This window comes from Balearica regulorum, chromosome 13 (assembly GCF_011004875.1).
Source record: "Balearica regulorum gibbericeps isolate bBalReg1 chromosome 13, bBalReg1.pri, whole genome shotgun sequence".
Classification (NCBI taxonomy): domain Eukaryota; kingdom Metazoa; phylum Chordata; class Aves; order Gruiformes; family Gruidae; genus Balearica; species Balearica regulorum.
Window position 1 is genome coordinate 16,619,928 of NC_046196.1, and position 26,670 is coordinate 16,646,597.

At 36.0% G+C, this 26,670-nt stretch overlaps 1 long non-coding RNA gene across 2 annotated transcripts in view; it reads right to left on the minus strand.

Moving 5' to 3' along the window:
* The window catches only part of LOC142603703 (uncharacterized), an 86,907-nt gene that overhangs the window by 13,442 nt on the left and 46,795 nt on the right, over positions 1–26,670 (minus strand). The window contains exon 3 of one of the 2 annotated variants that reach the window (XR_012837593.1): positions 24,559–24,656. The exons of the other annotated variant lie outside the window; for it this stretch is intronic. This is a non-coding gene — a long non-coding RNA (uncharacterized LOC142603703). The remainder of the gene's footprint in view (positions 1–24,558; positions 24,657–26,670) is intronic. 2 annotated transcript variants of the gene reach the window in all.

Here is a 26,670-nt window from a genome sequence, read left to right on the forward strand (position 1 = left end):
ATGTAGGTAAGCATCACACAGAAAGTCTGGAGGGATAATAGTCTTGAAAACGGAAATCTTCTCTTTGCCCAGACACGGTCAAAAGTTTTAGTTATTGTGAAGGAGGAGGAGATAATTATTGAGTTTTCTCCATGACAATGCAAGACAGGTACTCTCCTACTAGATTATTATTCTACTGCTAGGAAAACCTGTAGCCACCAATGAGATAGAAGCAGTCATCCTATCTCAATTGAAAACACTATCTAACAGGGGAGTTTGAATTGCCAATCCTTGAACTCTGACATTCTCACTTGAACAGGACATTGAAGAGGAATTTGAAATTCCAACCTGAAACCCTTTACTTTGTCCTGTTTACTGTGGATTTCTTATTGACTTAAAAAAAAATAAATAAAATCAGAGACTAAACCACTTACACTCTATTTCTACCCTGATTTTGCTAATTATTTTCCTGAAATGTAATGTATTCTCATTCTTGATTAATATTAGGTATTTATAGATTTTTGGGAGATTACTGGCTAGTAATTGCCATGTCATTTTCTTTGTTCATCCAATTATTTTGCATCTGAAAGTCGTCATTACTTTTAATTTTTATACCTTGTATAAATTAGCGGATGCATGTATTTTTATAAATTAAACAAATAACTATGGACAAAATTATTATCTACACATACAACACAGAAACTTTAAGCTCCGTTACAGTCACACCCATTTTAAATTCAGTTTAATTTAAAGATATTTTTGTTCATTAGAATTCTAAAAATAGGTCAATGGTAGTTCTAGTAATAACTACAGATAGTGGAAATTGTGTAAAAGTTTTATCACTTCATCATAGTTTATAATACATGCTGGATTTCTAGAAAGACAGAAATTTGTGAATTATTAATGAAACAGTTCATGTTTTACCAACTAATTTTAAATTCTGTTTTTCTGGTAGTTACTCCATCAGTAAGAAGAGACGTTTTATCTGTGGGTTTAGGTTTTGGTTTGTTTTTTTTTTTCCTGTGAGGTCTTAATACATTGATTCAGTTCCGATTCTTTTTCTGTCCTTTAAAAATAATACACTTTTTGATTATTCAACAGCTCTGCAGTTTTAAACATCAAAAAAAGATCAGTCTTGTGGGGTTTTTTTATTCAGACTTTCTAGTCTCATTCTCTACTTCCTTGATGATTTCCTTCTTCCCGTTATGTGCTTCTTGGGCAGATGCAGTCTCCAGGGGCTTCTTTAGGCAAAAGTAATACAACTTGAAAGTTATTTTGAACAAAAGTAATACAACTTGAAAGTTATAATGAACACAAGGACATTGTTCAGTCCCTGAGGTTTATTTCACTCATTGAGCTAGGGGGATGATAGACTTATATTTTAAAGTTAGAAGGTTCCCAGCATTCACATATCTCCAATGTACACTGCAACAAGATATTTAACCTCACCAGGTTTCTTTCCCACTTGCAAGATGGGTATCAGGAATTTCTTAGGGGTATTGTGATGAAAAACTATTGCTTGCACATGGAGTATGGTGCAGAAACCCTGCTGAATAAGACTGGTAACATTAGTCCCAGTTCTGAAAACCCTATGCCCATGGGCAGCACCGTACCTGAGCTACTACTTTCTATGTTTCTATACAAATGCCTATATTTCTAAGTTTGTTCTGCATTTTTAAAAATGTCACCCTTACTGTTCCACAACCACTTCATTTGCAGTTCTGATTTGAATTGCACTGCATATCAGGTAGCCTTTAAAAAATAGCAGTAAGTCACACCAAAAATCTCATGTAAAATTAATTGTATTCAACACATGCAAGCATGTTTTTGTGGCTTTTTCTAGCTAGCAACAAAAATAAAAGCGTCAATTAACTAAAATTATTTCTACATAAAAAGTATTTCAGACACGAAAGTATTAATGAAGTATATGCACAAATTTATTGCAATGCATACCCCAAATTTTTTTCTGCATTGCTTTCATCGCAACAATAATTGAGATATAATAAAATTTAACAGTATCTTGCACCTGAGAAAAGTAGCACCAACAGACACACAAGGTTTTGCTGCCTAGAAATGGAATATTTCTAGTTATAATGATAGCCAGACAAAAAGCATACAGGCCTGAGTAGCTTCTTTGGGGTTATTTTCATTAGATGTCATAAGGTCCCTGGGTACTTGTACAATCAGTAACACTTCACAGAGCCTTTACTTTCTAACAAACAATTAGCTAAAATTGAACCAGAGATTTCTTACATGCATGTCATAGGTTTGATATGAATAATGAGGGAAAAGGTTAACAGTGGGTCATAGACAGTTCCCTATCTTCCAGCTTATTTATTCAGTGAAATGAGAAATTGATCACATTATTTCGTATAGAAGAACCTGATTCATTACAATCAGCTCTGAATTGGCAGTTTTTGCTTTAGGCAATTTCAGAACATTACTTATGCTTAAACAGTTACTGGTAAGGTCATTTTACAACTTGTAATCACATCTCTGACCCTTTCATGACCATAGTCTCAAAAGCTGAAGCATATGTGAAAATTGATAAAAGCATATAGATGAACAGAAACGAACAGTTAAACAAGAGTTGCTGAACAAACAAAACAACACAACTGAAGGATGGATGACCACATTCAGGTGTATGAGAAAATATCAGGAACACATTATCTCTTGCACATCAAAAATGCACATCAAGTCATCCCTAATTTGGCAAGATATCTTGCCAAAGAGAATTAATCTGATATTGCATGCAGCATTAACTAGTGGAGAGTGAGAAAAGGAGAGGCAATGCAGACAACTACAGGTAAGGATCTGGAGTTAGAGGTGATACCATGGTGGCTGGAGGGACAGAAAAGCAGAGCTAGCTCTTTTCCCTAGGAGTAGCAATGGTCACTACTCCCCTCTTCTACTGACCCAAACTCCCTTAGCGCCATGAACCAAGCTCTTTTTCTTCTACAGTAGGTTTAAAACAGCTTTCCAGAACTGTTCACATCACAGGACAATCTATCTGCCCTCGCAGGTGCTCCACATCTTTTACCAACATTTCATCCTGCTACACCAGTATCACTCCAACCAGGTTGTCTTTTCCAGATAGAATGAGAAACTGTAGTCCCTGCAGGGCCAAAATCAATTCCTTCCCAATTACAGAGAGACACTGGGTGAAGCTAGGCTGAAATCTGCAGTGTTTGAGAACCAGTGTTATACAGACACTGCAGAGTGTAGCTGCTGCTGGGCTCCAGATTAAATGGCAGATATTCACTGAAAGTACAAGCTCCTTTTTTAAATAACATACATGATTTTATTTAATTAGGTTTGCAAAACCGAGCCGATTATTGAGGTTATGGGTACTCCATTGTGTGTTATAAGGAAAATAGTAGGAAAAATTAATAAGTGTTTGAGAACAGAGGGGAAAAAGAAGCAGTACAGAACTTTGGCTGATTTATGACAAAAGGGTGTAAATTACTATAGAATTAATTGCTTAGCATATGATACTCATTAAAACAGCTATCAAAGAGCAACAAGCTTTTGGTTGTTAACTGAACTAGGATGTGTTCAAGGGTAAACTACAACACAAAATATAACCTACAGATTACTTTTTTTTAAACACATGAGTTCCATATACTTGGGAGGCTTATGTTCAAATCTACAAAAGGCTTTAAGCGTCTAAAATGAGATTAAGAGGACTTATTTAGGTTTCTACACCCACAAGAGCAATCCTTCAAACTCCTTCCTGATCCCACAGATGCTAGAAGTCTATAATTGCTTACAGGTCACTTAATAAAGTTTACTAAGTGCTTAATAGTCTGGTTTGCACTTGCTGAAAACAGCCTTCTCACCAACAGAAGGAAGCAGTTTGAGATTATCCAGCAGCTAAAGCTGACACGATCAACAAGAGGGCAGTTGTCTTCTTAGGTTCCCTAAGAACCAATGCTTCCAAAGCACATCAGTCTGCTAGGTGTTATCAGAACACATCCAATGTGTATCTACAGGAGAAAGGTGTGATCAAACAGGGAGGCATCTCAATTTTTAATCAATAGCTTAATGAACACATGCTCAAACCTTCCTTAACCTGACAGAATCCCAAAAAGTTTCTTGTCTTCTGAGAGAGTTCACTAATCACGTATCCACAGGCTGTGAAGACCTAAGAAGGAAGACCACTGGAGAAGGAAGAATCCATGATTCACAGGAATAGAGAAAGGATAAAATGACAAACAGCATTCTCTAGCCCAGTGAGTCATCTGGAAGAGGAGAGTTATGGGTTCAGGTGCTTATGCTACTTGTTTGGAATTCAGTGTCTCAGTTTGGTCACAGCTGTAGGGAGTTTTAGAGCACTTTATTCTCTCTGTTTAATTCAGGGTTGTGGATTTCGCTTATGGAACAAGGTACCTAAATTCAAAGCATAGTGGTATTCAGCAATTCCTCTGGCAATTTTGTCCTAGATTCCGTAAGCTCACCCAACAACAAAACCAAAAGAACAACAACAACAATTTAAAAGCATATCTCCATGTCTTGTTCCTGAATGTGTGGTTCACTGAAGCTCACTTAAAATTTGTTCTTACGCAATTGTATCCAATTTATAAGTTTTGTCAGCATCATCTTTGAAAGTGGTCTAAATGGTCTTAGTTTCCACCTTCCTTTAATTTATGTCACACATGATTTGATGATACTTCCAACAGTTCAAGGGAGAGGAAAAGCATACCTAAAAATGAACAACACCTAACATATACTCAACTGCAGTTTTAGTATCTGCTTTAAATGAAGGTATTGCTTAGCCATGAAAAACCTATCGGCAAGAAAGTTGTAGAAACGTAGGTTAATTCTAAAACTGCCCCAAAAATTGCAGTTGAGAATGGTTTAAAACATGCCTGTAACAATCATATAAGTCAATTACTGATAGCTGTACAGTTGAATGTTCTAGTATGCCCACTAGAACCTGGACTGATACCTGCAGCTTCCTTACCTTCATGATGGTTAATTTACTGAGATTTGTTCAATATTCATATGGAATGAGAATTATTTGGTTGAAAAGGAAATAGGAAATATCCAGTTTTAAAAATTAGCTAAGAATCTCATGAAAATGTGTGTATTTCACTAGTAAACACTACTTCAAACATTTTTGTGAATATGAGTATATTTTATCTGACTTTCATGGCACATGATTAGCCTTTCTGGACAATTTATCTGAAGTATGTGAGTAAAAGGTTAGCAGCAGCAAAACCAAGTATCAGCTACATATTTCATACACTCCTTTTTCAACACGTCTAACACTTTCTCTTTTTCTCACAGCTATTCTACTTTGTACCAAGTAAAAGATTAGCGAAGGAAGAACTTTCAACTTCTTTCCAGTCTCTAAAATTGTCAGCATTATACAATCTTATTTAAGACAAATATTTTAACACAGTTTCTTCCCCTCATTTAGGTCTTGTCATATTGCTAGGCTGTTGCTTATGTTCCTTCACACACCACTCATGTAGACTTAAACCTTCTTTTGTATGAGGGTGCTTTTTCTTGCAAAAGGCTTTCCATCTCTTCACAGGCAGGTTGGGGTAGTCCAGCTGCCATAGACATGTGAGAGCTAAACAGGTCTCTTTTTTATCCTCACCCCTTTTCCAGACTTCAGCTTTGTCAGCACAGTGGATTTACAATTTATATCTGCTAGGACATACAGTATTTGAAACAACCAGGCATTTTGCAACAATTAGAAAAGCCAGTCACTTTTTTTACTCTGGCTAGTACAAAAAATATGTCAATCTAAATACAGTAGCACATATATACATAGCCCCTTCCCTGCCTCAGAATCTCACAGGTGTTCTTGCTTCTGTGCCATCAGCTGCAACAGAAGGCTAAAGAAGGGGGAAAACGTTCCTGCTGGAAAAATGTGCCCGGTTCCTTTCTAACTCACTACACCTTTGTAAGTCCTTTCAATCCTGCTTCTACTTAGACTCAATAGTTTTGAGGATTTTGCAAAGCATTAAGACCTGAGCTCTTTTTTTATCCTGTTAGAAATTGTCTGGTTGCTAAAGTCAAGTTTCCTATTGTGAAATTGAAGAAAATGTTTGGGTTTTTTGTTGGTTTGGGGGTTTTTTGGTTGTTTTGGTTTGTTTGTTTGTTTTTTTTTTTTTAATGGGATGTGACCATCCCATTGTTCTGAGATGCTCCTACATGAACAAGAGCTATCGAAATTCAGCAACGGTATTTTGTGCTTGGCATAGGAACAGCCCTGAAAAGTGTCATTGATATATAGAACACATTCATGATTGCGACTGTCTCCCAATCTTTGTGAATTATGGGATCTCAACCAGAATTGAGAAATTGTACGTAGACTGAATCTCCAGATTGTCAGAAATACACAGAAGTAGTAGCTAACTTCATCTCACAAAAGTCCTTATCTGATACAAATTACAGTATGTTGCCTCACAGCACTATTACAACATTCAGAATTATTTTATTATTTCAGATCTTTTATTACTACAGCTTACATGACACTCACGTGGCCTTTTTCAGGAAAAATAAAAGATAATTCTTGTCACAGGTAGCTTATCCTTGCCCTTATGTCTATAAGTTTCAGTAGTGGCTAGAAATATTTCACCATTTTTCTTGCAAGATGAAAGTTCAGTCCTGCAAAAGTTTAAATAATGAATAACTTCGGAAACGTTATTCATTCAGATGTTAAAAGCTGAGCAACATCTAAGGAGCTAACACAAAGACCATGAATTAGCCTTGTGAAAAAGAAAAACATTTTCCCCTTTGGAACCATCATTTCTAATCAATAGCTGTCTTGGGCCCAAAAGTGAATAAAAAAATATAACAAAATATGAATGTCAACAAGTCAACAGCTGAAGTATAATTTCTGTGTGCAAAGACAGAACTAGAATCTGCTTGCATTTTCAACCAAATATGTCTTTGCAAAAGTTGTAAAATTTTGTGGAGTCAAGTGTTCCACAAGTGTTTTATTTATTGCTTCCAGGATGGACTCTCTCATCAGAAAGATAAAATTATGAAAGAGAAAAGTGAGCATTTTACCTACTATTTAAATCTAAAATTAAGTGATGTTATATAAACCTCTTTTGTGAAAGTATTTTAAAGGATTTCTGCTCAAACGCAGAATGAAAACACGTTTTCAAGCTTTGAAGAGCACACAAAACAATCGTGATTTTTTTTTCAGGCTAGCTGTAGACAGACCTATCCCATGATAATTGTACATCCAGCTACAAACATCAGATGCCTAAAAATATAGTTAACATCCTATTTCTGCAGCAACTGTATTATAGCCTTTCTTCAAAGGTTCCTAAATCCCTATAATAAATTGAAGATGCTTCATTTTAGACACTAGCAGATTCCTTAATGAGTTAAGCCTCTTTACAGTTTATTTTAATAAAGCACAGCTTTCTAAATATACAGAGGCTATAAAACATGCAGGTTGCAGCAATAATATGTTTAGTAGCCTTGCTTGACAAAGTGGAAATGTTTGCATGTTTCAAATTACGAGCAATTTAAAGTAGGAAGTAAGCAAACTAGCTCTTGTGTTATGAAGCTTGACATTGTTAAGCCTTAAGAGAACACATACTTCAAAGTCATACAGACTGAAATATGCCCTGTAAGCTTGGCAAGAGGAGCTATGCCATAATGATGTACTGCACAAAAATCACCACAAACTTCCATTTCAGTACAAAGTTGCCTAGTTGTAAACTTTAAAAATGTACTGCTGGTCCTATTTTTAAAATTCATTCATTATTCATTTTCTTATGAAAGAGATCGGTGCATATGAAAAACACAAGAAAGCTTTCCTTTGTATATCAACTAAGAAAAGTTAGCATTGTAAATTATAAATAGTAAAAAATTTACCTGTATTTTAAATGAACTGACAGAATCAGAAATATAATTTGATAATGAATCCTTCAAAAATATTAAGGTAAATTACTATTCTTTTCCCCTGCACCAACATAAGTGTGGAGACTTTTTTTTTGTCCTGCATGAATTTGGTATTAACTCTGCAAACATTTACACCTGTGTGTTTTCTGACCATAAATAGAATTAAAGTCAATGATACTACTTACCAACCTAAATGGAATCATTCCTAATTCTTCACAAATTGTAGTTAGAATTCAATAAATTATTGTATATATGAAATACAACAAAATATTAAGTATGGACTAGAAATTTAAAAATCTAAACCTAAGCAGCCTCTGATTTGCCTGTCAAATCAGCCTGCAATATCATGACTTTTCAAATCTATAGCTACTTTATTTCAAAATATAACTGATTTAGAGATGTAGCCACATGGACTTGCAAAGAATTATTCTCAAAGAAGGCTGCAGTATGAAATAAGTGTACAAGTCCACAACTAGAGTTGTTACACGCATAAATGTTTAGAAAAATATAATTCATCAGTTCAGCTAATAAACTGACAGAAAATAAAATATCTACAGGCAAATCAAAAGTATAAATGTGTATCTAAAGTTTTTCTGAAACAGGTAACTTACTGAGAATTGTTGCTTATTTTGTGTCCATTACAATGCAAAAGTAGCTGCTCATTTTTGACTGTGAGCTGCATGTAATGAACCTGCTTATTTTTCCTTTGTTCCTTTAGTAGTCATTTAGATGAAACTCACTGGCTGATGTTAGACATCTTTGTCACACAGCACACTGAATATTATACACAAAATGTTGTTTGGGCCTTATAAAACCAAAGATTCTTGACAAAGTGTTACCACAGAATTGAGAGTTACTATTTCTATCCATTCCATTGGCACTAAACTATAATTTTATTAAAAAAAAAAAAAAAAGGCAGGGGGAGGTGTTCACGTAACAAGTCCTCAGGTACTTCAGAAAACAGCATCTCCTCCAAAGCTCTTTTATTCTTAGTATACAAGGTATGCCTGTGAACACAGATGTGCTCCCTTTGGAAATACTTTTAATAAACGGCAAGAGTTGACAGATTTTACATTGTGCATATCTATTTCCGAAAGATCATTAACTAATATACAAGGATGACACTGTAAGCTAACTGAATAAGATATTCCAAATTGACTAATTTAATGACAAATCCTAAATCATGGCAGTGCTTTTGAAAATCCCTGTCTGTATGCCTGAACACGACAAATGCCAGAATATGTTAAAGCCTCTGACATGTAATCAGCGTTGCTTATGTAATCCAGCTTGAGATGCTACTTGAAAGACTTCTAGTGCAGTCTTACTGTCAGTAAAAGAAATTAATGCATATTAAAAATATGTGAAGCTTTTATATCATGTTCTGACACTCTCAGGTCCTTTGATGAAAAACTAAAGCTGTTGAATACAGCCCTTCCCTCCCTCAAAGATGTTTGCTTAGCAGCTGTGTAGGCACTGCAGTGCAGAGCACCAAGTGAGCTAACCTGCTCTTCCAGGAAGGTCAGACTAGTTTCTTCACTGCTTTGTGCTGTTACAGAAGACAACTGTTTTGCGACTCCAAAAATTCTACACTACATCACGATTCATAATGTAGGCTTTCTCACTGATGTATAGAAGTTTATGGCAACCTTCACAAATGAAGTTTTATTAGCTGAGTTTGAAACACAAAGAAACAAGACTTGCCAAGTGAGTTCAAACAAAGCTGGTGGTGGAAACAGACATGTAGCACAGGATTTTGAGTTCCCACACCTTTCTTTATATGCTAAGAGATTGAACCTTCCCCTTCAAACAATTAGAAAGTGATAGAAGCAGCAAATCAGTCTTTGTTCAACAAAAGCTACAGAACTCTTTTTTATGTAAAATTAGATTTCTCTGGACACTACCTCTTCAAGCATACATGATGTATGCAGTTTGCCTTTTTTCTAAAAAAACAAGAAACATTAGTCAATTCAGCAGAAAGAGTGCTTGTGGATTTCTGTGGGCTCATATAATCACAAAAGGAATTGACTAGTTTGATCCAGACCAACCTGCTGGTGATGATACATCCAACCTGCTGATTCTGATTTAATAAGCAGTGTCAATTGGCTATAAAATAAACTCCTGCATCTTTATGGGTCTGGGGTTGGTGGGGTTTTTTTGGGGATTTTTTTTTTGTTGTTGTTGTTGGTTTGTTGGGTGGGTTTTTTCTAAGTCATGCGCACTGAGAATCAGAATGCTTTGTCAGATAATGCTTTCAGTTGATGCTTTTGGAAACTTGAATGCATGTAGCTCCTGACAATGATTATATGCACGTGTTCCATATAATTCCAAAAGCACACCCATTATGAAAGATTAGTACAGTTGTGCTTATGATGTATTTAGGTCGTCTGTTACTGAATATTTCTACTGTCAGTACAACAAAAGTGTGATGATCACAGTTAAAGCTTAACAAAGAAAATGCTGTCAGGCAATTAGTAAGCTGAAGTCAGCAGTACTAAAGTGAAGTATATCATGTTTGGAATAGCACAGTGGTTTGCTTGTGATAAATGCTGAAACAGGTCCTCATACACAGAACATATCCTAGCCTTGGAAAAAAAGTTTACCATAAAAAAAAAAAACAACACAGCTTTAACAAGTTTACCTCATTATTGGATTTCTTTCTTTTCTTTACAAAACAGTCTCAGCCACGGGGCATCCAGGAAGTTGAGTATTCATTCATTATAGCACATTTGTCTTATGAAAATGGTAACAACCGTACACCTTAGGAAGAGACTGCACTACAAACACATATATCTGCTTAAGAAAAAGGAGAGTCTAACGAACAAATCATCTCAAAAACTGCGGAGATTTTAGAAAAAAATTCAAGTAAATCTTATTCTTGAAAGACTATTACATAAAAAAGAAATAATATGGCAAAGCTAGCTCTCCATTTCATTGGAGGAAATAAAGAGGTAGAAATACAGTAAATTCAAAATCAGCAAGAGGTCTTTCCAAAGTCTCTAAGCCTTTCCAGTTGACAACTGAGCAATTACAAAAGCTATAAACAGTATGCTTTTAGAGAGGAATGACAGCTAAATTCAGGTACGGCCTGATCAGGCATGATTTCATCACAAGTTAGTTAATATTGGCTGACTTACAGTAGGTCTCAGTTTGTTCTAAAATGCTTTACTGGCCCCATTTCTTAATTGTCAGACTTCAATCTCCCTTAGCCTAGTTATCATAGCTATGAAAATAAATCCTACTATATCATACTATAAGAATATAGGCCAGATCATTCCTGACCAGAAATGAAGTATTTATAAAACCAGTGAGATACAGTTCAGAAACAGGATGCACAAAAAGAGAGAAGCTAAAGCAAAAATAAGGCAGGCCTGGAATAGAGAGAAAATAACACACACACACATCCCCCAACACCACCAAAACCCACTATTGTACTCTAGAACTACTTAAATTATCAAAAATATTCTCAATATCAAAACCAACATAATCTGAAAGATAAGATTCCTGGACAATATGCAAAACAAACCTGTGATCAGAAGTAGCTATACCAAACCACACAGACTTCACCATATAAGCTGCAAAAGAACTAAGTCTATGGTATTAACAAGTGCAACACCAGTAACTGAGAGAGGTGTAAGGGAGAAAGAGTTGGTTTTGCTCGTTGTTGTAATTGCAATGGCAGCAACAAAATATATCTGAATTAGTTTTACTTTGGATATTAATACCAATGAAAACATGCTAGCACTGACTTACGGATGGTTGCATGAGGTCACTGGAACTCTTGACGGCCCATGCTACTAGCGCTACATCTTTCCTGCTAACAGTAATCAAGCTATTTAATTTCCAGATAGCCACATGTGCTGCACTAACACCTGTGGTTTCCAGGTAAGCATCTTTGTAATAACATATGTAACAAATTAATTTTTTTTCTCAATGTCTAGAACAGGAAAGAACAGAAGTATCATATGAAATGATCAAGCTTACTGGAACTGCAAAAGCTAAGTACTGAAACATGAAAATAGAATATAGTCTGGAAATTCTAAGACAGATTTAAATACCTGATTTAAAACTGGCTGACTGACCTTAAAACAAAAAAAACCCCTCCACATTTGGATGAAGTAGGAAGAAAGGATCCAGGGAGGGTCTGTAAACACCCATTTAAAGCTTGATCTCAATTAAAAAAAACCCACAATCATATAGTATTTCAAGGTCCTATTGTCCAGAAGCTTCAGCCCAATAGGGAATAAAGGAAAAAAAAAAAAAATCACAGACACAGCCTACATAAAAAGTAATGTCAACAGCAGCACCCAGACACATGTGCAACCAGCACCCAGAGATCTGGTCAGACACCAACTGTTACTGACAAGCATGGGCAGAAAAACAGAGAAAAAGGGACTTGAGGGGAAATGGGGGAAAAAGTTTGTCATTGACCTAAGACTGATTACCCTCAGCGTGTAGGCTCTGAACTGGTATGTCTGTTCTTTTATGCTGAGGCCTTTCAAGCTGGATTCTGTGTATTATACTATTTTCAACAATTATTTCTAGCATATTTGTTTGAGGAACATATTAAAGGTGTAAGAACATCCAGCGTCCATACTGATTTAGACTAAAGGATTATGTAGTCCAGTGACTGACTCCAGCTGTGCTAAAAAGCACAAAGAATGAAGCAAATGCACACAAGTATACCACACGAGGACCCTGATAATCTAGTACCTCCAAGATGCTGATGTATTTACTTGGTGACACTATAGATAGTCTTGTAGGACCTATTACAGTAATTTTTGAGCTAGAAGAGGTATCTAAGAAAGTAAGGGAAGGATTAATGTGTAGTAGTCCTGAATATATAAAAGCTGGCACCATTTGTGGAAAAATGCTATTACATGGATAGTCAGAAAATGGGAGAGATAAAGAATTACTAATCTAAAGGAGTAACTTAATGAGCTTTTCCAGAATATGGGGAGATTTAATTCTACTGCAATTTGAAGTAGTGAATAGACAACATGTGGCACTGAGAACTAAGGTCCCCTTTTACTACTAAGACTATGCTTTGAACTGCCCAGAACTAAATTCTAGGTCTGTTAACTCATGAAAGCTGTAATACTGCTATATAATACAAAATGAGGGGAATTCAGCAAAGAAAAGGTTTTGATGGGATTGGTAAAGACATCAATACCAAATGTTTGGCAAGTTAGCACTATGGAAGGTACAACTGTTTTCATTTATATGAAGGGTACAGACCAAAAAAAGTAGTAAAATTGCTTGATGAATCAAACTTTCTCTCAATAATATTTGTTATTACAAAGCTTAGAGAGATTATTGGAAAGAATGAAAATTGGGAAAGGTGAGAAAAGAAAGTGCTAACCTGGCCTGAAACTGATTAGGAGGACCTCCTAGCTGCCTGTATGGATCGATACCTTCCCACAGGCTTGCAGTGAGCAATTAGTGAAGGTGACCAATGAGAAGCAATAAGTAAGCCACACCCTGTAAACTGTAAATCACACAACCACTCTTTAACTGTTACAATAGGCTGGCAAGTGTTCTCTGATAGTCTTTTGGTATTGTTTAGTGGAGCTTGTGCCTGTAATGGAATCCATAAGTTAAAATTCCCGGGCACTTGGCATATGCTGCAGATAGTTCAACAATGACAAACCCACACACAGTTGTACGTATCTGGCCCAAAGCTTTTTTAAGGCTGTATTTTCAGGACAGGCAGACAGCAGCCAGATGCTTTGGGAAGTCCACCATTGTTATTCCATAGAAAAGGAAGGAGTTGTCCTCTGGCAGTTCTGTGTTGCAAAAAATCTTACATCCCCACTAATTGTGATCTCTCTTATTGAGGCACTGACTTACTGGCAGCCACTGACTGTGTCTATGACACACTCATTTAATGTCATATTACTGACCTTCCACATTCTTCATTTATGAGCTCCAGGTACTATGCAGGCAGGTAGAACCAAACTGCTCCATTATGGTTACATTCAGCTTTACAGAACATCATCTTAGAATCTCTTTAATGTCAGACGAACTAGTGTGAGAGAACGTCTATGAGCATTTGACACTGAGTTATCATTCACCATTTATCTTTACTGACATATATGTCCTTCACTATGATGGCCAACAGTCTCTCAAAAATTTCTGAAAATATTTTTTTTCTGAATTATATTAATTTAAATATTTAAATATTTAAATATTGATTTTCTGAATCATTCAATTTTCTGTGAAGTTCTGCCTTTTGTCTCTCTTATTCTATACTTCCACTTAGTTCTAATGGAAAATTTATTGTCCCAAAGGAAAAGATATTTCTTGGGTAGCTAGATAGTCCTCTGCTGCCTTTTGTTATAGTAGAGTTGTAGCCTTGAACTATTCCACTGGAGCAAGTGCCAAGATGATAGCTGGAGCACACTGTGTTCCACCTGTAGTGCACAGATAGGGTGCTTGGATGGCAACCACTCCAGTGACGTCCTGCAAATGACACTAATACATGGATAGGTGAAAAAAGGATTTAAGATTTCTACTAGTCACTACTTTATTTGCCACTGAGTGAAACACCTTAGATACCTGCTGTCTAATAGTTGCAAGTCAGCTGCAAAGGCCCCTGACTACACCGTGAAGAGGTATAAGCATCTTAAAATTAGGGGAAACATTCTCTGAACCGGTCAATACCTTTCTGTCGACTCTCAGAGAAGAGGCATCCAGGTTACCTGTGAAAAGCAGAGAAAGCAATCCGATGTTCAACATATTCCACCAAGTAGACACTGTAACATCGCTGCCTGAGACCAGAACTCGGAAGATGCTTATGAAGCTCCAGCCACACAGACCTCACTTTGCTTTTTGCATGTATCTATAAATTCCTCAGTCTCTAATCCAGTAATGAAGATCTCTCTTTACTTTCTGCCCTCTTCCGGACACAGCTGCATAAGCTCCCTCTCCTTCTATCTCCTTACACAGAGCAACAATATTATGTTTCTGTTTAATACATTTTAATTGGTTTTAATGCCATTTAGCAGTTGAAGGGAAAAAAAATCACCAACTCTCAGATATGTAACAACTTAAGTATTGTGCAAAGCACATCTTGGTAATTCTACAGGAAGCAGAGCTATGATAGGACTGAGCACAGTCAGTCACCTGAACAGCTGCCTTCTACAATTCATTCTACTTGTACTTATTTTCCTTATGATGGCTCTGCTTCAGCTTTTCATTATGTTCTATGGGATGTGAGGATGGACCAGACTTTCACTGACAGTCTGAATTGTTTTCTCAGGACACCAGCCAACACTGACAATATGCTATTTTCAAGATGAATTATTTTGATAGGCAGGAGCACAATGACATCAGGAAAACAGCAGCCGCAACATTAGTAATGATAGTATTTTCCTGTCACTTGGACTTGCATGATGGCCTGAAGAACTTGCCTTCGCTGGTAAGAAAGACATTGGAAGTGCATAGGATGAATCTAGGTAGGTCCCTTTTTGGTTGTTTTGTGGTTTGGGTTTTGGTTTTTTTTTTTTTTTTTCCTTCTCTCTGTTGTTGTGATCTTCCATTTTGAATGATGTTGAATTAGCAGGAAAGAACAACTGCACTTAAAGCAAACCAGCATAATGGGTGAAATCAAAATGACAGAAAAGTGCGTGCAGCGTCAGGACAAGACTACAAATGAGTTCTGGAGTTGTGTTAGTTTGAGAATCCCAAAATCATCTTTATGTTCTTTTAAATTGTTTCCAGAGATTTTATAATATTTTGCTACCACAAATACAGAGAAAAATCCCAACTCCATGGATAATGTTTGGCCATAGGCAAGAGGCAAATCAGGCCGTTGCCAAAGCAGAAAACTAACAAGGGACAGTAAAATACCTGCAGTGCAATGACCTGGATTGCCTGTGCTTGAACCCTGCAAAACCAGGCTTGCTACTGATGCTGTTAATGGAAGAGTCAGGATCTGAGGAGGCTGCAAGTATCTGTGGGAGCCCTATTCAGCAACAGTTTTCAAATCCATTCGCACCAGGCTTCACCAGTTTGCAGCCTCAGATGCATCCCTTTCTTCACTTTCTCTTTTTCTTTCCTTCACTGGAATGACTCAATCCCTTTTCTCAGGGACAGCAATTCTCAAATTTCTTTATACTGCTTTGAGTAGCTTCTTCCTGATGTCCCAGGGACTACAGGGAAGGCAGAATTACATCTTTACTCTTTATCTGACCTATGTGTGCCTTTGAAATCAATGTTAGCAGCAGAAGTAGAAAGTGAGATTTTAAGACTTAATTTCACTATGATATACAAATATACAGGTCCATCTGACAACCTCAGAGGGATTTTTGACTTTCTGCCCTGATAATACCCTGCATACCATCACTGGAGAGAGTGAGGTATTTAACATACACAGCAGACAGAAAACCTAACCCCTGAATTTCCACTTCTTCATTTCTACTACTGCTGTTACGTACTCACTCATCCAGTAAGCTGTTTCCTTACCATGTTTATGATGATGTAACCACATTGTCTTCAACCAAGTTATTGATTTATACTAGCATAAGAGAAGAATCAGACCTAATAAATATCTACAAGATGAGAATAAAGACCGATTAGTGCTTGCACAGAATCTGTTTGCACTAAAATTAATTCCATCTGCAGTAAATCTAGACAGTAGACAGAAATGTCAGTAGAAAAATAAAGATATTTTGTCTTTTGCTTATTTACTTTATTTTTAGGATATATATTTTTTCAGTGCTATTTGTTAAAGTTGTCATTAAATGTAAATGGATTAAGCCCAGTTCTGCCAGACAATATATGCTGTTCAAGAGCCTTACAGTACGAGAGCATCTTTCTTGAGTCTACAGATTTCTGCACAGCAAGGGTTCTTCAACAGTTTCTAAGCATTTATACATATCATCTCACATCACAGATTTAGCTATTACAAAGAGACAGTGGTACCTTCCACACAAAGGTCATAGGCCACTGTTATTGACATATGCCTTTAATCCTTCGGATGCTTCAAAAGATGAAGATTAGCAGCAATCCTCAGAACTCACACCCAGGAGATAGCTATTTGTCAAAAAAGTTGATATTATTGATGCTTACAAAAGAAGGAGAGTATGTAATTTATCTAATAAAAGTCAGGTCTTGTTTGCCTTGACTCCAGAGTTTTGACAGTTCCCTTGCTGAATTATTTGATGTTGAGTTTCATATAAGAAATGCAAATTTTTCATCAGCTATGCATCTTCTTAGGAGCAACTGGTATTATTTGGTGGGTTTTCTTCCTTGGTTTTCTCCAGAGTTTTTCCTCTTAAAGTCTTTGTTTCCTTTAGAATTCATTATAAATGACATAATTATATGTCTTTTTCTCCCTTGATTGAGAGCATTTCTTACAGATGATGATTTACCACTTGGAAATTACAAATAGCATGAATAGATACAATTATTATATTGCAGAATTTCCTTTAAAATTCAGAAATGTAGTTCAGCTGAACTGTTCATAAATGATAAGTATGCAGGTCACATTATTTCCTCTAATCTCCATATGTGACCCTTGATGCAAATTGACGTGTTTCCTCAAACTGGATTAGGAGGTTTCCTCTGGAATGTTGAATAGATTTAAGATTGGGATGAGCAGAAATGGACATGAAATGCAACTAAAAGACACTACACAAGAGAATTTTATGCGTATTCTTTCAGGCAATCACCATGTTTCAGTAAGATAAGTGTTCCAACTAAGGTTTAACTGGGGTACGGAGTCTGACCAAAGCCCATTGAATCTACTGAAAAGCTCCCCATTAATTTTGACTAGACTTTAGCCCAAGTTTAAGAAGATGCATTAACAACCTTCAATTTTCTAGTCCCATTTTCCACAGAAAGAAAGTTAATACAATGTTTAAAAGTGTAAACCATAGCTGTATGAGGCTAGCAGTGGTTTTTAGAGTCATCTGTTATCATGGGATTTATTTATGGAAATGCTTGCCCATGTCTTTGTAGGTGGTTCACCACAGCTTACAAAGATGAACCAAGAACAACTTTTTATTTGTCATACATAAATCCCATAGTATTTGTTGTTTTGTTTCTGCTCTTATGGAACTGCCAGAATTAAAATGTTTTCTGCTTTAGAAACACATTTAAAGGAAATATGTAAACTATTTCTTTTGACAATGGTGTTGATTAATTAATAAAGCAAAAGCCCAGGAACACTTTTACACATATGATTGCCTGTGTCCATGAGCATGTTAGTTACTGCTGGTACACATACACACTAAGGGCTGCATCAGAGTCTGTTACAGAAAGCATGGCCTGAAGCCCACTGAAATCAATCTAAATATGCAATGACTTCAATAGCGTCCTGTGTGTACGTGTTTGCAACAGATGGCTGTTCAACAGCCAGTTCTGAGTATTTGAAACAGGCTCATCCTCTCTTCGAAAATGAGGGCCAGAGCATCCATTAGTGGAGTGAGGAGAGGAAGCAAGAGGGCCAGGGGAATTAAAGATCAAAGAGTTGCAATTAGGCAATGTTAATGAGGAATACTCTCAAAAGGTTTCCACTTTTGTAAAAAGCATTCAGTTTATTTTATAAACAGGACCCTATATAATGTAGAGCCATCTAACCATTAATTAGAATTGTTTTCAGGCTCCAGTCTTTGCCAGAGAATGTTATAAGTTAGGGCTGCTAACATGTTAAGCATACTTTGAATGAAATCAAAGTCAAAGCTCATATTCACTTTAGACAGGGCAGGGCTAGGCCAGCGCTCAGGACTTCTTAATATCCTGTCCGTAATGTCTAATATGAAGTCCTACTTCTTTCATTAGATATTTAAAGCTGGGGAAAAAAAAAACAACAAACATCAAAAAACCCCACAAACAATCCCCACCATGGTATTTTTCTGAGATGTGTAAAAAAACTTTGCCGTTTCTTTCATTGACTTCAAATAAAATGTAATAATAAATAAATAAAACCAAACCCCCACAACTTGCTACTCCAGGATTTGACCTGGGAAGTAATGCACAACAACAAAGTTCACTCACATAGAAAACTTGCAATTTATGTAAACAGATACTGTGAAAGTCCCAGTCACTTCTAATTCATCCTTTCTCCTGGTCATAGATTGCTATCCCTTTGCTTCTGGCAAACGCACTGGCATTTATCTGATCATGTAAATCAAGTGACAGAAAACAAACCCTATACAATACAAATATATTTCAACATGATACAGACATGATTCAGATGTATATCAAATGCTAGATGAGTCAGAGAAGCGCTCACTCTCCAGAGATGTATTGCTCCATACAAAGAAGTAAAAACCACTGTGAACAAATATCTGGTTACAGTACAAAGAATGCAAAACCAAGAAGTAAACTTCTACAGCCTATCACCAAACCTAAGCTAAATAATCCCAAAGAGTTTAAGAAACAGCTTTGCATTGAAGTGAACTAATTTGTCTGCTTCTTCTGAGAGTAGGTCCTCGCTTTCCATATGCCTTCCCTTATTGTCACTCATCTGAATTTTCTGAGAGTAAGTACAACTTGTGAAGCCTCAGAAAACTATAATCTGCTTTGGGTGGGGAATTGCTTTTGCCAGGTTAATGAATCAAATTATTTCAAATAAGCAGCAGGAACATGTGGCAGAAGTATCAGCAGAGGAATAGAGCAGGACCACCTTTCTTCTGCCGTGATGAATTTGTAGACCCTTCATTAGGTCTAGTGTAACCTGGCCAAAATAAAAATGCTATGCACCAAGAAACTTGAACAGAAGTCCAATGTAAGGAGGCCAGTTATCAACAGTATTGTCCCAGTGGCCAAACAGAGTCACTATAATGGAACAGAGTTTCCAAGCAAAGCCAAGAATGATGTCCATATATTTGATGCCAACCAAAATGTTCCCTCCTGATATGTTGCTCGTGACAGGAAGGACAGACTCCTGGCAAACAAAATGTACCAGGAAGCATAAATGGTACTCCAAGGGGTAGAACATCAACATCTGAACAGACCAATGACAAAGATCACCTGAATAGGTAATGCAATCACAACTGAGCCATAGCATTTATTGACAGAGACAGTGCGAATTAGAAAGACAAAAAAAAAAAAAACAAACCAGAAAAATTGTTCTCAGGAAGGTTGGAAAATCATGTCTACTCTCAAAGTGAAACCTCGAATTTTCATGTACATTTTGGTTTTGTTAGACTGTTCTTAATACATTTCTTATATTTTAATTGAAAAACAAAAGTAAGGTACGCTGCCTTCTAAAGGAATGAGAAAAGTAACGATCTCTGCATGTGAGAGAGAAACAATTTTTTGTCTGGCTGACCAATACTTATCACATTATTTTCTTATGTTCTTCTATGAGTCTGCTTTCCGAGTTCTATATCCAGACTAGAAGGGATCTTTATCTTTAAACCATCAAGGGTCTGCTGGTGCCTTTGACTTCTACACTTTACGTCAATACTAGTGGCTGTTTGGTTGTTGGATATAAGAAATCCCTAATGACTTCTGAAGATCAAACACAAAATTAAACAAACACTTTTATCTGAAATTTTGGCCAAGTTACTGTATCTTTCAATTTTTTTTCCTAAAATATAAAATTATATATTAGCAACACATCTTGTTTTTAATAAAAATATCCTGCTAAGTTCAAAGTAATTTTTAAATCATACTATTTTTAGTTTACTGAAACAAGTTTTTGAAAATCCCTCCTATGAAAAGATCTTTTACAATTCAAAATAATTTACAATAACAAACAAAACAGTCTAAAATTTGGAGAATAAATACTCCATTGTGAACCTGCAAAATAGAAACAACTATGAAAGTTCAAAATGTTTCACAAAATCATTTTCATGTTTTTCAACCAGCTCTAGTTACACACTTATTACAGTAGAGCAGCTTTTAAAAAGCAGCTGTGTTTTCCACCAAGGGGTGACAGCATTTCATTGTGGGGATGATGTGTGTAAATGATCCCTTCATTATATAGGGTCTGATCTTGTATTCTTTGTGCATCCTAAGTTCACACTGAAACTAACTATGTGTTAACAATAGTATTCTAGCCAAATTCTGATGGGATAATTGTGTCATTATGCCTACCTAAATTTCACTTATTTAATTTGGATATAGCATATTACTTTCTGCTATTTAGCCAAAGTTTTCAACAGGAGTTTTGCCACAGAAAGTTGCATAGTTTTTTTTCTGACTTGCTAAGATTATATGCACCTTCCCCGCAGAGGCAACTGCAGTCTGACAGCAGAAAAAATTTCTCCCTTCCATGTTGCAGGATCTGGCAACTATTCAAAAGCAAACTAACACTATCCAAGATAGATCAGAAAATAATCATATCTACTCAAATGGAAACAAAAGAAACCACTCAGGTTCTGAACTATTATCACCCAACCTGGAATTTAGCTGGGATATTTGATCAACATAATTACTCTCACAGAGACTACTTGTCAAAGGTTCTTCTACTACCACACTGGTCAATGGACATTTTGCATGGACTGAGAAGCATAAACTCCTTTACAAAGGGCAAAGTAACTGCTGCAAACATTTAATGAAAAGTTTCCAAAAATATTATTCTCCTACCTCAAGTGTAATCTTAAAACCTATAAGCCAAAGATAAAGCATCCATACATCATGAAGGTCTGCATACTCTGATTTTGAGGATATATTGCAATGAAAACATGAAATTATTACAAATTAATAACCAAAAGAACGGAGGGCTTCATGAGGGAAGGCAGATACAAATGTAAATTTTAAAGACCAAAATTTCCATACTTCTTGGTGAAAAGTTAAACACATAGCAAAAAAAGAAAATGCCCAAATTATTGCTTGTAGAATCAATAATACAAAACATATCTCCATAACACTCTGATTTAATTGAAACTACATTTCTTTAATCCTTGCCAGGAAAAAAAAAAGCATATAGCTACAGAATTCATGCACCTACTTTTTATCTGCATGACCTGCTTCAAGAGCTAAGCCAACTTTCATTAAAAATTATTGGTTTCATAACTTTGGTTGTTTTGTGGTGTTTTTGTTTTTGTTTTTTTTTTTTTCCATAAAGAGTCCCATATGGCACTAATATCAAGATAAAATTGTGGCAGCGCAACGTTTTTCCCACTCTTATTTTTTAAAAATACTGTAAAGTGACTTTATGGCAAGGTAAAACACTGTCAACAATGACAAGATCTGACTTGAAAAAAGTATCATGGGCAGTTGTGCAAGTTTTGAAATAGGGTATTTTTGTCTGAAAGATGACACGCAACAAGACGTTCTCATGTCTTATGCATTGTACTGAACTATACTAGCTCAGTGGAATACTATCCACTTCTTACTGGGTGCTTTGCTAACACATATTGTGGTATTAAGGAATTCTTTTGTATTACTGTGGCATCTGCTAAAAATGTCAGATGTGATCACAGCCCTTGCAAAACAAGTATTTTAACAACCAAAACCTTATGATAGGTTATATTTCAGTGACTTGGAAACAACACTGCATTATCTGAGAAAACAGCACAGATGTTGCTTAATAAACTGCTCAGTTTATGCATTGTATTAACCTCATGAAACATTTATGCAAATCTTGCATTAACAAAAGGTAAAAGAATCATTATAGGTTATGAAGAAAACAATGTGACAACCTTTGTTTTTACCTCCGTATTTTATGGGGGCATTTTAACTCTTAGGGGTTTCTGTTTAGGAAGACACAGGGGCATTATAGATTTTCATCTATTTTGTTTTCAGTTCTGCTATCATTTCTTCCAGCTGATTTCACATTTTATAATGCTAATAGTGGGTGTATGGTTTTGAGTTTCTCTACTGTCAGCTGGTCAGTAGGTCTGGGGGATATATTTAATGGAATCTGACAGCTGATGGAACCAATCTCATTGAAAGGGGATTTGATATGTGGGATGAATGTGGTGACCCTCAATTCGCCATATTAATGACCATTATTATTCAAACTCTTGCAGCCAATATAACTCTTTTTCTTGGACAGACCAGTACATGTGTATAAAAGAAATGACTTATGGATGAGTTAGTCCGTATACTAGTTTGAGTGTCATTTAGATAGCATGTCAAAACAGATTAGCTGTTTTACCCTGAGATAAAATTAAAGGAAAAGCCTTTGTACTCTGTAAACTTGTAAACAAAGCAATCATAAAAATGGATAGTTTCACTGGACTGAGTCAGAAATTCAGCAAATACACACACCTTCAACTATGGGAAAAAGCCCCATACTTCACTCTGGGCAATATAAAACAAAGCCTAGCAGTGAGATACTGTAGCTGCAACCAACAGGTCTTCCTCTGCTATAGGTCACCCAAAGAAGTTATAGGCACCCTTTCTGTGCAAATGATTTTTAGAAAAAAGGAAATGCATCAGCCTTACTTTACACAAACCAGAATTTAGATAACTACACCAGCACTACGGAACATAACATTCTGCATTGATTTGTGCCAAAATATTTATTGTTTCATTTACTTTTTGCTTGTAGAATAGGAGAAATTTGGCCCAAAGCTGTGCAAAGAACTCCTTAGATTTCTGTCATATTTTGGCAGAAAGGAAGCTGGTCATAGATGATTTAACAGATGTGTAAAGGATGCAAAAGAAAACTTAAAATGTGAGCTAGAATCACAAGGAACAATTTGCTTTTAAATTACATGGTGCTGCTACTTTTTTAGGTCACAAATATAAAATCTATTATTGATCTTGAGCATTGCCTCCTATTTTGAATGTCTTTTAAAGCCAAGGGCACTCTAATGCTATTTAATCAATAACTGCTTTCACATTTTTGAAGCAAATATGCAATTTGTTTACAGATTTTAAAGGCTGCTAATGTACATTACCTTTTCTTTTCTATCATATCTGAGAGGAGGTGATGTTCTACACTATTCAGCTAGGGTGCCTGCTGTGCCAGGCAGGACATTCAAAGCCTTTGCAGCCTGTTTTATGGCCCTTGTGATGCATGAATAAAATAAGCACACTGCATTTCTCTCCTTTCCCGCTTTAACAAGTTCTCCAAAGGGAGAGAAAGCTTTGAAAGGAACCAAATAAAGTGAAGCCACCACCAAAATAATGTACTGAGACACTTGACCTACGCATATAAGTATTGCAGCATATGAGGAATGTATCAACAACCTTTAAGTTATTAAGGAAACCATCTGAGAAAGAGGATGTAATTAGATCATAGCAGCGAGGTTCACATTTGGTTTCCATATTTTTGGGGATTCAGGCAACATTAGAATATCTCAATTACTGTACGATTTGAAAGGCTTAACCATATGATGACACTCAATTACTCATTCATCTAGCCAAAAATGTTAAAAGTACTTGAAAAGTCAGTTCTTTTAATCTTTTATGAATTGCCTTTATCTAAACATTGTCCCCACATGAGCAAGGGCACCATGTATCATGATCAGTTTATGTTTACTTTCTTGTTCATCCTCTATTGATGGAATTCTAGTTAGGATTTTTTCTCAAATTTAGTATCTACACTTTCAGGACAAAATGGAAATTGGAATAAAGGTAGACTTAGAAACTCACAAGGAACACTAACACATGAACATGATAATGCTAAAAGTTAATAAGAGAATGAGCTTATTGTGCATGCTAATTTTATTTGAAAATTTAGATCCTTAATACTCTAATCCACATTCAATTTGCGTGTACCTCCCGCAGGGAGTCCTCTCACCATCCACAAGCTAAGCTAACATTACGGTTACTCTGTTCTTTGTCCTTATGCCCTACCTTTGATGAAAATAAAATTAATCATGAGAATAAAATCAGCATCTAATATTCTGGAAATAACATCTCACTTCAAGATATATGCATCTGTAATAGGTTCTCTGCAGAAAAAAAAAAAAAAAAAAAAAAGATGATACCCTATCTTTGAGCCCTCAAACTTGTTCATAGCCCTGTTTCAAATACTGATTATTAGTTTTAGCCAGTAATAATCAGTGCCCTAGTGTCAGTACTTCATTTCTGATCTTTCCATTGTTCCTAAGCAAGAACTATTTCATCTGATCTTGGGTAACTTCTAGCCTTCAAAACTTTCTCCTTATAATTTTGCATCTTTAAGCCACCTATACCTGCGCATGTTTACATAAGTACATCTCTACATTACATACACAAAAACAGAAAACCAAAGAACGTATAAAACACATTAATTTCTTTCCTATAATTTGAATAGGAACAAAGCTCTCTGCACATCTATTATTACACAGAAAAATTTGGACCAGAAATCGGTGATCATGCCACTTTTATATAAAATAAAACAGAGGAAATTGTAAGAACCATTTTTTAGCTGTTTTTGTTCTACTTCATGTAAAATGAATATAACACTCTGCAGACTTTAGGACCCTGAATGCTACATAATCCACATATTGGCTTGCTGAACCTGAGCCACAGCTGTTCTGATAACAGACCCTTTGAAATTGCTACAACTTTGAATAAAGACTTTTCCAGTAATAATGTTACATGGGTGGTAGATTAATCATTGCTATGCATATTTCTGAAGGGGTTTTTGTGTTCCTCTTAAATGAGTGTATGTAGTACTCTGAACACCTGAAACCGCACTCCTTTGCCCATGCTGTCAGAATGGTCAGACTTCAAATGAAATGGATGAACCCCTTCACCTATGAGAAAGGGCAGGATTTTGCATGCCTTAAACATGGTAATATTTGTTATCAAATGATGTGAGAAAAGCTGGATTCAAGTCCCTAGTACCACCATTACATATAAGAAGAAAAACTCTACAAGGCAAGATTGTAACTGACAAAACAGAACAGGGTTCGCAGCGTATAATTTGTTAATTAGGATTAGAATATAATCTATTAATAACAAAAAATTGCTGACTATATGCAAATCCAACTGTATGACTTGTATCAGAGACTGAGGTATCCTGAAAGAGAAAAATTCAGCTAAGAGAAAAATAAGTATTTTTTTAATTAATCCAAACCACATTCTTTTAATCCAAAACTGAAAATATTAGAGCCCATTTATGTGCAGCATGAGGTCAAATTCATTTATGCTACAAATGAAATTTTCCCATTGCTGTACTTGGTGATCTCAGTATGAATTTTATAGTGGACTACCAAGTCATTCCATCTTTCAATGAGGTCCATAGGTCTATGCTAATGCTACTTTCCCAAAAGAAAGGAAGATCATGGCGCCTGCCTCTTTCAAATTAGTTAAACATGCTTGCTCAGTTCCTAGCTGGTGACTGTCTGCACTTCTGTGTGAGAAGGTGACAAAGCAGTCTCTGTACCTCTGGAATGGCTAGGCTTAATAAGCACAGCAATGCTGCTGTACTAATTCCCCTCTGCATCACTCTTAAAGCATTTAATGGTTCCTTCTTCAGTGTTCAGTCTACAATGTCTTCAAAGACCCTTGAAGTTCAAAAAAATTCAGTGAAACAGGGAAGCTCAGCCAGAGACAAACAAAATTCCACCTGCTTTGTGTCAAGTGCTTCCTATTGTTTGATCCTAGGCCATCAAAGGCACCAAGCCAAAAAAACATTAAGACTAGATACACCAAGGTTTAGACTTAGGCCACCTGAACATCTCTAAAAACATCAGCTATGATTTATTGATATTTTGTACCTTATTAGTTAACTTCTGTCCCTTGAGTAAGCATTTAAAAATACAATTAAAATGAAAACAGCAATAGTCATTTCTGTCTGTCATAGAATTGCCAAGGCATAACTATCCAGGACTGAAACAATGTATTAATATTCCTGTTGGTTCTCTGATACATCCAAGGTGACATACCGTGATAAAATTCTAAGTTATGAAGAAAAAGATGATCTTATTTAAATCAAAGCTGCAGGGTTGTATTCAGTAGCATCAGACACTAAGGAGG